Below are 12,721 nucleotides of genomic sequence, written 5' to 3' on the forward strand. Positions count from 1 at the left end.
ATGCTTTAAAGTCTGGTCTTTTCATCCATCATTTTGTGTTTTGAATAACGATAGAAATTGACAACTCTATGCTTCAGAGTTCAGTCTTTTCTTCCATCATTTTAATTTTTTTTTAATAAGGATAGAAATTGATGGTTCCATGTTTCACGGTTTGGGTTTTGCTTCCATGGTTTTAGAAAAAATTTAATATAGGAGGAAGTTACTATATTCTGTGCTACACGATTTGATCCTTTCTTCCATCATTTAAAAAAAACCTTTGGTTTACACTTGTTTTGATAAAATTTTAATACAGCTATAAAAAAAGTAAACTCTTGGAGTGGTTAGTGTGTGCTTGTTTGATTTGTACTCTTTGGGTATTTGGTTTGTGTTTACTTTGGTAAAGCCTCAATCTAAACAAAAATTTTTTTTTGAGTGTTTGGCTTGCACTTGTTTTGATAGAATTTCAATACATTTAAAAAATAAAAACTCTTTAAGTGTTTTGTTTTTACTCGTTATTGTTTTAAAGAGAAAAAACACTCTTTGAGTGTTACAGACTCTTGGAGTGTTATGTTTTGAGTTAGTTTAAGTGTTGAGCACCCTGAAGTATTAAGTTGAGAGGGTGATCCGCAATGTGTCGCTACCTAACGGGTTAGGACTCAGGCATATCTGCGAAGAGGTTTATATGGATCCGTGTTGCATGACGGGCATACAAATCTGGGTTCATATGAGACAATTTAGCAGTGCCATATGAATCTTCCGCAATGTGTCTCTACCTAACGACTTAGGAGTCAGGCATATCTGCGAAGAGGTTTGTACGGAACCGTGTTGCATGACTGGCAAACAAATCTGTATCGATATGGGACAATTTAGCAGTACCATATGGATCCGGGGTGACTTGCTACCTTGAAAGAGATGAGTCAGAGTTACCCGGATAGCTAAACAGATAAATTTCCAGCAATGGACTGTATAGTTATCGCCCAGGTAATAGATGTTTGAGCTTTGCTCAAATATACCAATACCCAAATAATTAGTCGATTGGTCTTTGGCCTGGCTGACAATAAAAAAAAGTAAAAAAAAAAATTCTCTTTTGTTAATTGATTTGAGACTCTTTGAGTGTTGCAGACTTATAGACACCCCCATTTTGCTACGCTTTGAAAAGTAAGAGGTTCGGAAGTTTCATCAAGTATTGAGTCGGTCTTTCGCAGTAGATTAGGTATTCCTTCTTTTTTAAGGAGTTTTGAAGTTGATTCGCAAATCCTAAAACTCTCTAGGGAGTTCCATTGGCCTCCGGAAGATGAAAAACTGAGTTTCCAATAAAGAAGAAAAAACTGTTGTTTTTGGGTTTCTCAGGTTTCCCTCATTTTTTGTGTATTTTTGCACCTCGGTGGTAGTTTGGTCATTCCATGAATTTTAGAAAATCTGCTATTTTTGGAATTTCTCAGGGTTTTCCCTATTTTTCATCGATTCTCGCACTATAGGGGTATTTTGGTCATTTTGAAGGTGTCCCATTGACTCCCAGGTTGTGTTTGAGAAATCTTGAGTGATTACATGAATTTTGAAAAACCTGCTAAATTTAGAACCTCTCAGAGGTTTCACTTGAATTGGAAATTTTGTGAAACTAGCGCATTTTGGGCATTTTCAGGGGATTCCTAGTGATCCTGTTTGATATCACCCACCAAAATTAGCTGCCTTAAAAAGTTTCTATTTTTGAAGTTTGACCGCAAAGACTTTTCACTTTTAACTTTCTCCATCAAGGGTGAACCAATTTGAGGGTATTTTAGTCGCATTTGGGTGCGTAATGGTCAAATAGGGGCATTTTGATCCAAAAAGTTATTTTTTTAAAAAGGGATGGTTCGACCATATATTGAGGGTGCACCATAAATGTCATATGGGTTGGGTTCATTAATAAAAATTTTGAATTGAAAGAATTTTATTGATTTTTCATTAAAAAAAACCAAAAATACATGTCATAAGGCCCATTGGGCTAAAGCCCACAAGGTGGGGGCCCATGTGGACCCACCCATGTGAGTCGGCCACATAAGTGGGCGCCCTACATGGGTGGGCCACATGCTTGGAAGCCCAACCTTGATGAGGTGAGATGGATGATGACATCATATTTGGTTGCTAAAAATAAAAGAAATGGCTAATAAGATTAGTTAGTAAAATGGCCATAACTTTTTATCTACTTGTCCAAAAAATTTACAATTATATTTATTTCGAACGAATCGAAAAGATCTACAACTTTCTAGCTTATGACTTTTCTTGATTCAGCCCCTAAATAGTTCAAAAATGAGCTCCAACGTTGGATAGTCTTTTTTAGACGAGAATCTTTCATATATATGTTATTTTCATTGTGTGAGAGCTTCTAGAAGAGCTTTGAAAGATCTACCTTATGCAAAATAGTATGCATTGGCTTGCAGGGAATCACAATTAGAATTCAAATTAATGTAGAAACTAAGAAAAAATGAAGCTTAGTGTTTAAATAAGGAAACTAAGTAAAAGAAGGATTGTACACAATGGAAACAACCTATCCTTTGCAAACCCTAATCCTTTTCTATATAAACAACATCACCCAAACTCAAAATCTCTCTTGAAATTCGTACAACACTCCCCCATTTGAAAAAAAATTCGTCCCACACTATTTAAGTCATAATTCATCATTTTCAAGTGGGCTCCAATGAAGCGTACTTGGATATCTTCTTCTCCTCTTCAACTTTACTTCTGTAGGATTTTTAGGATTTTATTTTGTTTATTTCTTTATCATTTTTCTAACCCTAAATTAAATTGATTAAATCACTTAGAAATTTTCATGAAATTAGATTTTAGGAAAACTCTCACATAGATTGAACTAAACTGAATCAAGAGAATCAAAAGATGCATCTAGGAATCACATTGAAATTAGATCATTTAGGATACATGTCCCATAGTTTGCATATCAAGAGAGTTTAAATGAGCCTTTAAAAGAAATTTAAATAAGTTAATCTTTGAAATTGAAGACCGGATTATCGGGTAAGAATGATGCATATGGTGGTAATCCGCCATACCTTACATTCTCATAATCATGTAACAAATCTAGACTTCTGGGATCGCAGATAATTGCAGTGTCACTTATGGGTCCTAGGTTCCTTACCTAGGTGGCGACTCTAGTCATTCTCTTTTGCTTGAAATTTGAATTTCGAATCTAGACTTCTGGGATCGCAGATAATTGCAGTGTCACTTATTGGTCCTAAGTTCCTTACCTAGGTGGCGACTCTGGTCATTATCTTTTGCTTGAAATTCAAATTTCTTTTGTGATCCCAAGTTCACGAAAAAGATGATTTATATCAATAATAAAAAGGCACACGCCATTCGCGTGGGTACGAGAGACCAAGAGGGGGAGCGGGTCGCGCCCCTCTCGCGGGATTGGGTCCCACAAGACTCTTTGAGTATTACATGTTGAGTGTTGTAATACCCTGAAATATGAAGTTGAGAGGGTGATCCACAATGTGTCGCTACCTAATGAGTTAGGAGTCAGGCATATCTGCGAAGAGGTTTATATGGAACCATGTTTCATGACGGGCATACAAATCTGGAAATATATGGAACAATTTAGCAGTACCATTTGAATCTGGGATGACTCGCTATCTTGAAAGAGAGAAGTCAGAGTTATTTGGATAGCTAAACAGATGAATTTACAGCAATGGTTTGTATAGCTATCGCCCGGTGGAACTTTGTTTCACCTTGGTATTAGAAATTTGAATTTTGCATCAAATATTTGAATACCACAATAAATAGCTGAATAAATTCTGGCTAAGTAAAAAAAAGACTCTTTGCGTGATTGATTTGAGACTCTTTGAGTGTTGCAGACTCTTCGAGGGATTGATTTGAGATTCTTTGAGTGATTGCTTTGAGACTCTTTGAGTGTTACAGACTCTTTGAGTGATTGATTTGAGATTCTTTGATTGATTGATTTGTGACTCTTTGAGTGTTGCAGACTCTTTGAGTGATTAATTTGAGATTCTTTGAGTGATTGATTTGAAACTTTTTGAGTAATTCATTTGAGATTCTTTAAGTGTTACAGACTTTTTGAAAGATTAATTTGAGATTCTTTGAGTGATTCATCTGAGGCTCTTTGAGTGGTACAAACTGTTTGAGTGATTAATTTGAGATTCTTTGAGTGATTGAGTTGACACTCTTTGAGTGTTACAGACTCTTTGAGTGATTGATTTGAGATTCTTTGAGTGATTCATTTGAGGCTCTTTGAGTGTTACAGACTCGTTGAGTGATTGATTTGTTCATGTTTGAGTGATTACTTCATTTTGTTTGGTTTGTGCTCTTTGAGAAATTGTTGAGTTTGCTTTGGTATAGTAAAAAAAACCTTTGGTTTATATACTTGTTTTGGGAAAAATTTTAGCACCACATAAAAAAAACTCTTTGAGTGATTGATCTTTTTTTTGTTTGAGTGATTAGTTTGTTCTGTTTGGTTTATGCTCTTTGAGAAATTGTTGTGTTTGTTTTAGTATAGCCTTGTTTAAAAAAAAAGGGTGTCTGTGTCCTGGGTTTGCTTGTCTAGATAATGGTCCTTCTGGACTAGTTTAGATAGTTGAGTCGTGAGCGTTAAAGAGAGGCTATTTCTTTGAGAAGTCATGGTTACCATGTTGAGAGTCGGTGAGAGGCTATTTCCCTATTGCTTACAGACTTTGGGTCTTGAAGCGTCATTTTATTGTTTTACCTTTGTGAATACGGTTTTAGAGTCAAAACCTAAAAACTTGCTTTGCTCTGTTTTCGGGTCGATCAAAATGTGTTGTCTGTTCAGCTTTGACATTCGCGCGTTACACACGCTCTGCCAAAGAGGGGCATCTGTAGACACCCCATTTTGACCGAACCCTTATATACCATGTTTTGAATAAAACCTTAGTAAACTAGTGATTTAGAGTCCCAAATTTGTCCCTAGGGTAGGTTAGGATCACAAGTAGGTCCCTTTAAAATTTCGTCAAAATCCGTTGAAAAATACCCAATAAAACGAGCCGAATTAGAATTGTAGTGTAAAAATAGTATTACAGAAGGGGAGTGAAATATCCAGTAAGCCAGCCAATTTTTACACTAGACCAGAAAGGGGGTGTATTTTCCCTGTAATGTCGCCCATGAAAAAATTTACCTGAAATTACCTATTTTTTAGTCAAAGCACAAAATATACATGAAAGAGGGTTGTTTGGGGAAACTTATGGGGGTCAGATGCGCGTAGTTCGCTTTTGGGCTTTAACAAGGAATAGTTTAGCTTTAAGCTTCAAAAAGATTGACAGTGAATAATTTCGGTTTATCCCAAAGGTTGACCGAACCTGAATAGATCAGGCTGCCTACGTACCCCTGAAGCGATGGGGATCAGGTCCGCGTAGTTCGGGTGCATAAATGCCCTTGGTTTGTTATGTGTTTGAAAGAAATGCTTGGTTTTAGCCTTGCGGCTCAAAGGTTTGCAAATTGTTCTTCTGACGTTAGGATTTTTGCTATAAAGGCTCAAACGTCCAAGGATGGCCTCCTGGTGTATTGACGGACAAGCTCTTTGAGGAATAAGGTTCAACGGCTTTGAATGCTTTTGTCGAGTAGTCTGGCGGTATTCTTGGGCAAGATTTCAACCATAATGCTCAACTTCTTATCTTGAAGATCTTGACTTTATACTCAAGATTCTGTAACTCTTATTAGTCTTCCAATTGCTGAAGACGGTTCCCATGTTCAATCTATCTCATCGACTCCATCATCTTGGTCTTTGATATTTTTAAGGAGTTGTCTTAGGGACACATTTCATTCTCTTTTTGCTTTCTCTCGCACTTTCCTTTCTTTTGAATGTTCTTTTTTCATTTTCCTTTTGCCTTTAGACATTAGGAATATCCACATTTTTGAAATGTTCCACCTCGGAATCACACTGAAAGTACACAGCCCAAGTGTTCTTTAGGGCTTAAATCTTGTAAGCATGACTTCACTATCTAAAAGTCTTCTCTCAACACTCTCATCAGCTCCACTGGATATCTGATGCTTCACCCTCTTGAATTTTGCTTTTCGACTGATGTTTAAAGCTGATGGAGTCTTGCTTTGCGCAATAAGAGGGCATTCCCCCGGTTTATACTTATAGGATCAAGAAAGATTACCTCGAACTCCTCTAAATAGGTTTATCAATTCTTCGCGCTCCTTGGGAGATAAAGTTTTGCCAATCCATCTTTCCCGAGTTTTGGATTTCGATACCACTATCAATAGCTTCAATTTTCTCTTCCAATGGCTATGCTCGACACTCTTCCTCTTGTTTGACCTTCTTTCAGATCTCGAGGAGAATTTTGTCTGCATTCTCATCTGAGAAGGGTGTGTTTATTTATTTAGACATTAGATCTAAGAGTGAATTATAGAATACTAATAACGCTGGAATCAAGTGTTTATTTTAACGAAAATTTCAAGTACATTGATGATTTTTGGACGCGCCTCAATAGGTTCTACAATGACTCGATGAAGAACTGGACTTTGACTCAATGAGAAAGATTGACAGAAACATCATGCTAAAGTTGACATCGACACAACTAAACTTTACTAACTTTAATAGTAGAGGATTGGTGTATACTCAATGAAAGACAAGTTTCAAAACATAAGATACTTCTTTGAAGGTAATGAATTAGCACTGAAGGTTCACATGCAGTATGCCTTCCTCCATGATAATGATGACTACAGAGTTCGATCCCGGAGTAGGAATCTCAGAAAAGGTTTCCCCATAAGGCCTAGGTTAAGTGAGGGAATGAAAGGCTATGTTGGCAATGTAGGGGAAGCAAAGGCTACTTGGATCAAATGTGTCTGGAAATGATTAGTCTTTTGGAAGAATGGTCATCTGCTAGACTCAGACTTTTGAATTGGAAGCGCACACACTAGATTAATTGTAATGGGATAAAAATTCTTAACAAATTGAGATAAGTGCAATCTTGAGCATATCTATTGGTATTTTCAGTTGGAATGTAGAAAAGAGACTGTCTATGAAGGTCAAAGGAAGATAGACAGTAATAGTATGACCTACACCAACAAGGTCTCAAGGAATCCTCAATCTACTCCTTTAAGTCTTCCCAGGATATGACTGTTCTCTTTTAGGGTTTAAAAGAATAGGAACAATAAACACCCCTAATCTAAATAGGTTTTTGGTCTCAGCAATAATCATGCACTCATGGGATAGATAGGCAAGATTTAACCAATCCATTAGTAATCACGATATAAGAATGGTGAATCCGTGATAGAAAATACGAATCAATTCTATGTACAATAAATCAAGGGATAGATTATGAATAAAGAATAAATAATCTAATGATAATCCACATAATGGATAGATAGGAAAAAACAAAAGAATCATGGTAAGGTGAACTCGTGCTTTATCACCGACTTTGAATGATGGCGGTCATACTAGAAGATATTTTAGGTACAATCCGGCAGCATGACGACCTTACAAAAGGAATCCCAAAGCTCAACATAAGGGTATATGAATAGGTACTCAATAATGCACGACTCTCAACAAGGATACTCTCACTCAAATAATTGTGGTAAAATAAACTCATAATCGGTAAGCAAAATATGATCATCAGAAAGAGAAGTAATCAAATAAAAAACTGACCATGGATGATGACATTTGGCAATGGGTCGAACTTGCGATAAAAAAGATAAGAATAGAACATAGCTATGAGAATGATGATTAAAAACCATTGATTTGATCATAATAAAAAAATAAGAATAATTGATTAGATTAGGAAGGAAAACTTACCTAGGAAAGTAAACCCTAATCTAAATATGTAGAATATGGATCCATGATACAAGGTATGAATCAAATCTATGATCAAATGATCAAAAGATAAATCATGGACATGAAGGTGGCAAATAGAAGCCACTGACCAGATCTAGATATGAATAATGAACATATATAATGGATTGAATTAGATAAGAAAACCTCATTAAGGTAGGCCCTAATCTAATAATCAATATATATATATAGATATATATGAACCCCCCGATCCCGAGTAAACTGTCGAGGACACGAGATCTCCGTCAATCCTCTAAGATCTCCACACGTGAAGGAGAGTTCTACCAAATAACTCTCAAAAGAATGCCTTTCACTGCATGAGTAGCAATGTAAATGAGATACCTCTTGATTCGGAGACGAGCCAGGGACCGAGACGTATCTAAAATAACTCAGAGTCGCCATCCGTGGAATACGGCCAAGGAACAAAAAATCTGCTCTGTGCAATTGATAAACCAAAGATGATTGGGTCCATGCCTGGTGACGAATGAGGAAGGCCCGAAGAGCACCCCATCCGCCTAAGTGCAAGCACTTGGTCTCTTATGTCATTTATTTATTAATTTCAAAGAGTTTTGGGCGAAAATCATGTGAAATGGGAACGGATATCCCCGAGATGACGTCTACCTAAGCATGCATGTCCCGGGGATGGGCAAAAGAAAAATAAACATCTAAATCCTAAGAAAAGTTGATATCAGTGTCATCTGTCATTGGAATAAACACTAGAATTCAACGTCTCATAAAGAGGCGTAGAAGACTAGTATCGATCCGATAACAAATAACCTTGTTACCATTCTCTATCAATCATATCTAATCTTAAACACAATGCATCTAAGAAAGCAGTAAACATACACATGCACATCTATAACTAAATAAAACACCTGCACAATGAACAAACGTCAGTAGATAATAACAAAAGGTATAATCAGCACTAATAAAGAGCTACTGCTAAGCATGTGAATGAGAAAGTAAGGAAAAAAAATCTCAATCTGAAAGAAAATACACATGTCATGATCCAATCCAATAAATAGTGATAACCACAAAACCCTAAACCACTAGCAACAAACCCTAAGACTCTAATGTGAAGTTTGACTCGGACCAGGATGGCCATTCTGGCTACTCTACGTATCCCGGCCTCGGGAAGAATCAGAGTCAAAGTAGTTCGGTGGCCTATTCTAAGCTACGATGCCTAAATGTGCATAGACCACACTAGACTCAACACGATACGACTCAACTCATGTTTAAGTTGTTAAAGTATTTTGGACACACCTATATGGTCCTAAACTAATGCAAGTCAACATAGTCTAATGCGGTGGGCCCTACATCCTGCGTGTAACTAGGCTGTATGTCCTAAGGAAAATAATAGGCTAACTAAGTGCATCCTAATCTAGCCATCGGCTCGACTAAGTGTCTAACCGACCACGACTCGAGACCTCCTAACTCTAGGGACACTCACACGACAAGACACACAAAGCATCAACATAACCAGGACATACTCCAAACTCTAAGACACCCCAAATATTTAGGACAGACTCCTAACTCTAGGGGAAGATCTTTTCCAAAACCGGTGTAAAAGATTTGTTTGAAGAATTTGTGTGTTTAAATAATTTGAACACATTTATTTTGAAAGGTTTGACTGGACTTGGGATAAGGATCCCAAGCTGCCTACGTAGCCCGTGGGAGGGGATCAAGACAACGTAGTTCGGAAACAGACTCTCATAGCAACTCTCTTAATGACTCTCAACTTTTCAAATATTTTGATGTTTTTAATTTCTATTGTTTTTTAATTTTTCATGTTTCCAAGTGTTTTTGTTGTTTTTGACTCAAGATGACAAGTTCCTATCATCATAAGGGTAGGACAGACTTCTAATATGTCGCAAAAGTTGGACAGAATCATATACTTTGCGGGAGGGGGTTAGACAGAATCACGACTCTGCAAGGGTTGGACAGAATCCTATGCCTTGCAAAGATTGGACAGAATCACCTGATTTGATGAAAGGTTGGACAGAATCCTAGCTCCCTATGATGATAGGACAGACACCTATGACTCTATGACATGTGGGACAATTGACTTTCTATGACAACAGAACAGACTCCTAAAAGACTAACTCCTAGTACTGGAGGACAAATTCCTATCTAGAGGAAGGACTCCAATGCTAAAGACTGACTCTCTAACTAAGGACAGGCTCTAATGCTAATGGACTGACTCTTTGGCTAAACTGGTAACTCTAAGAGAGGGTTCTATCTAGACAAATCATGTCTTGTAGAAGAAGGGGAAACAAGTAAGGATGTTTGTTAGACTGGGCAAGTCTCCTAAAATAGAGATTATTATGACCAATGAGACAAAGCTTGTCTTTCACAGGAAGAACAACTAACTCTAATGAGATACTGAATGTCTCTTATGGAGGACTCCAAGTAACCTTATCATTGCCCCTACAATGATAAATAGGGTAAGGGCAACTACCAGACCAAGTTGGTATTCAACTAGTAGGAGTGCAGCCTATAAGTGACGCTAGGCAAGCCTCCTAGGTGTGACTCATTAATGAGACAAAGCTGTCTCCAATGGGTATGAATTTTTCTATATGAGACATAGCTTGTCTCCTAAAAGAGTAGGCTCTAGATGACTCTTCATTGCTCTTGCGATGAATGTGGCTTCTAATGTCTAAAAGGTGTTTAAAGACTAGGCTAGTCTACTAAATAAGAGGGGAGTGCTACTTAGACCGAGCAAGTCCCCTAAAGGATGGGCTTGGGCTAACACCTTCATCGCCTCCTTGCGATGAATATGGCTTGCTAATGTTCAAGGGTATCTATAAGGCTAAATACTCTCTCCTAAAGAAGAGAAAAGAAGACAGAGGGTACTACCATGATCCGGTATGTCCCTCTAAAGATGGGTTGGGCTAATGCCTTCATCGCCCTAGGCTAAGCATGAATCAAGTATCAAAAGCATGCATTTGCATTTTATGAGGAAGCTGAAAATTTACATTGCAAATTACACTATCCAAATGGCAAAACTAGCTAAAGTAATACACATCACAGTTGTAGGGGACACATCAGGGAACATTTGATTAGTTATGCAATTTGGCCGGTCCTTGCCGGACGTGGCCGGAAAATGACCATCTCCGATCACATTTCAGATTTCAATTCTGCAGTTTTGCTTTTCAAAAGTTCTGATTTGGTTTTGCAAAACAAAGGATCAAAAATACATTTTCAAGAAAGGTGTTCAACTACAAAGTTTTAGGAAATTGATCAAATAAACTTTTCTCCGTTGACAAGTTCGACTGGAATTTGCCGGAAGTGGCCGAAAAATGGCCCATTTCCGATAAAGTCCAAATCTAGAAATGTAATGTTTTTTACTGACATCTTAAAAGTTGCATAACTTTTTCATTTGTCATAGTTACAAGGCTCAAAAGATGTCAAATCGAAGATATTGGAAAAATATACAACTTTTGTTTGTATCACTTTTGCTAGATCTAACCGGATTTTAGTTAAAATTGAAAATAAAATCTGAACAGCATGTAATTCAACATAATTTCATGACATTTGACATCAAAACTTAATTCAAACACAAGATCTATGAGAATTTGACACAAATATATGATAATACATGCTGATTAGGCTTAGATCTAACCATGTTAGTTTCAATTTTGAAGATCTTTAAAAAATTCTCACAAAAAATGCATAGATTTACCATTTTTCAAGCTTTTTCTTGAAATTTCACATTAAAAGGCATCAAAACATTAGATCTATATGAATTTCATTCAAATTTATGATAAAACATGTTATTTAAACATATATCTACTGATTTTATTATCAGATTTCAAATCTTACACGAATTTTCATCAAAACACACATAGATTCACCATTATGCGCCGAATTTTGAGCTGAAATCTTAAAACGATTATAACTTCTTCGTTTCTAAGCCAAATTTTTGCAGTGAGCTATCAAATCGAAGATTTCGACGAGTACCACACCTTAATGAAAGATTTTTCTATGAAATCAATCTAAAAATTGACGAAAAATGGCCAAAACTAGGCTGTACAAAACCTAGTTTTGTCATGTTTCCTCAATTTTCAACTAAAAACTGAGGTGAATTACTGAAGATCATGATAAGAACTGACATGTTAAAGATATTCAGGTTGATTTTAACCGTTGGATGTTAGATCTAACATTTTTCATGCATTTTCCCTTTAGATTTTCCATTTTAGGCAAGATTTTCAAAAGAAACTATAAAAAAACTCAAAATCTACTGTGCTTTTCTTTTGAATCTATTCTTGAAAGATTCTTATCATCTTCTTTTTCTCTCTAGATCTCATTTTTCTCTCTAGATCTCTTTCTTTCTCTAGAATTCTCTCTCTCTCTAGAAAGCTCTCTCCCTCTAGAATCTTCTCTCTCTCTAGAAATCTCTCTCGCTCTCCCTCTTTCCAAAATTAGATCAAGAACCCTAATTTTTTTCAAATGAGAGCCTAAATGCTCTATTTATAGAGTTTTTCCTTATTTTTGTTCCCATTAGTTTATAAGACAACCCCTTTTTAAAAAATTTGCTTTGGTTTTGGTTGCAAAATGGTAGTCTAAGGAAAAACATTTAAGTAAAAATTTAACATAATTTTATCCCCTTTTATTACCTTAAGACACCCCTCCTATGTGTTTTATATTTGATTTTGCTCAAAATGGGTAGGCTCGAAAAAAAATTAGGTTAAAAATTAGAGTGGGCTAATTCACCTCCTTTAGAGGTAGCTTACATCCTAAGCTAAGTTTTCTTAGTGTAATTAACTAAATCAACCCCCTTTTCACTCTAGTGTAAAGGCTGGCTAAGCTAATGGCTAATACACTCCCCTATTTACACTATCATTCTAACTCGATTCGTCTTATTAGGCTTTTTTGCTCGGATTTTGATAAAATTTTGCAAGGATCTAGCCGGGACCCTAAAACATTGATTTGACGGGGTTTTTACTA

The sequence above is a fragment of the Tasmannia lanceolata genome, unplaced genomic scaffold (genome assembly GCF_043159265.1).
Source record: "Tasmannia lanceolata isolate RefF3 unplaced genomic scaffold, GAP_Taslan_0.1 ptg000023l, whole genome shotgun sequence".
NCBI classification, from domain to species: Eukaryota; Viridiplantae; Streptophyta; class Magnoliopsida; order Canellales; family Winteraceae; genus Tasmannia; species Tasmannia lanceolata.